Source organism: Trichechus manatus, unplaced genomic scaffold (assembly GCF_000243295.1).
Source record: "Trichechus manatus latirostris isolate Lorelei unplaced genomic scaffold, TriManLat1.0 scaffold00056, whole genome shotgun sequence".
Taxonomy (NCBI): Eukaryota; Metazoa; Chordata; class Mammalia; order Sirenia; family Trichechidae; genus Trichechus; species Trichechus manatus.
In genome coordinates, this window is record NW_004443992.1 from 6,222,417 (window position 1) to 6,224,044 (window position 1,628).

Genomic DNA, 1,628 nt, shown 5'->3' on the forward strand with positions numbered 1-1,628 from the left:
GTTATACTAAGTATTTGAAATCTAAATGACAATTAAATACCTTGAATTGATATTTATTAGGAGATAGTAACAAAACACATAATACTTATTAGTCACCATTCTAAGTTTTTTTTACATGCATTTAATCCTACAACCGTATGAAAAATCATGCAAGTACTATTATTATCCCCAGTTTATAGGTGAGAAAACCGAGGCTCCTAGAAGTTTAATAACTTGCCCAAGGCCACAGGCATAGTGAGTTATAGAGCCAAAGTTTAACCCAAGCAGTTTGTTTCCAGAATCAATCATCTTAATCACTGCATTAACCTGTAACCTGTAATCTTAAACTCTGGAGGAAGCAAAATAGTAGAAAAGAAAGTAAATGAATTCTTCACATAATGAGAAAGAAGGGAGCAGATTTTCTGTACAATGCAGAATGAGTAGAATTGTTACTAGATATTGATGCTTTCCACAAAAGAATATGTAACATTAACATCAACCCAGACTTAAGCCAATTTCATTTTTTTATTTAAAACAATTGAATACACTGTGGTTCCTAGTTAAACGTAATAGGAAAGACCATCTTGCTTTGCTATTTATAAAGCAAGTAGAGCCCAACCTCTAACGCACACATGCCTACACACATGTGTACACATGCACACCCATTTCTGAGATGCAGAATCGATCTAGGTGGTCTGATGTTTCTGGAGAGAGCAAGCAGCTGACAGGAGCGATATCCCTACTCTCCAATGTGTTCTCTGTTTCTGTGTTTTCCTCATAAAGGCCATAAGCAGGGGACATAATCTTCAGTAATTGGCCGACGCTATAGCTCTGTAGGGTTTGGGGGACAAAGAGATCAAGGTGAGTACCCAGCTCTCCTACTTACTTGCTGGGTTACCTAGAGAAATTTATTTAATCCCTGAAAGCTTTAGGTGTCTCTTATAAAAGAAGAGACTAATAATGCCTACCTCATAAAGTTACTGTCTGTAGGCCCGCCCGGGACAAGAATACAAATAGAGGCCTACATACCATATGTCAAAATATTTGAAAGTTATAAATCAAGCCAACAACCTGTTAAATAAAATATGTTCTATCCTACCACCTTGACAAATATACCTTCATAATGACAAAATCAAAAACAATATGTGTAAAGCTATGACATTTATATGACCAAAAGTTGGCAAATACCAAAGACCAGGCCTTCTGTTGATGGGCCAGCAATGTTTGGATGAGTGAAAAAATAAAAACCTATACAATGCATAAATTGTTATGCATTTATTCCATAACACTAATTTTTTTGCCTTTATTTCAGCAAAATGATCACGGCATTTTTACGCAAATAACACGTGCCTTCTACGTTTGTTTGCTAACCATGCCCTCCCCCCATAAGGTATTTTCTTGAGTGACACTATACCAGTTTTTTTTTTACATGTTGCTGTAAAACAAATTAACATAGTGTGCTTACAAAAATACTTCTCAGGGGGAGTGTGCAGTTGGCAAACAAATGTAGAAGGTGCACATTATTTGCATAAAAATATAATTACTTTGTTGAAAATCAAGATTTTTGCATAATTTGTTTTCTAATGACAATAATTATCTAAAGAATTTTAAAATAGCTTATAATTAAATTCAAAATATGTATAAAATTT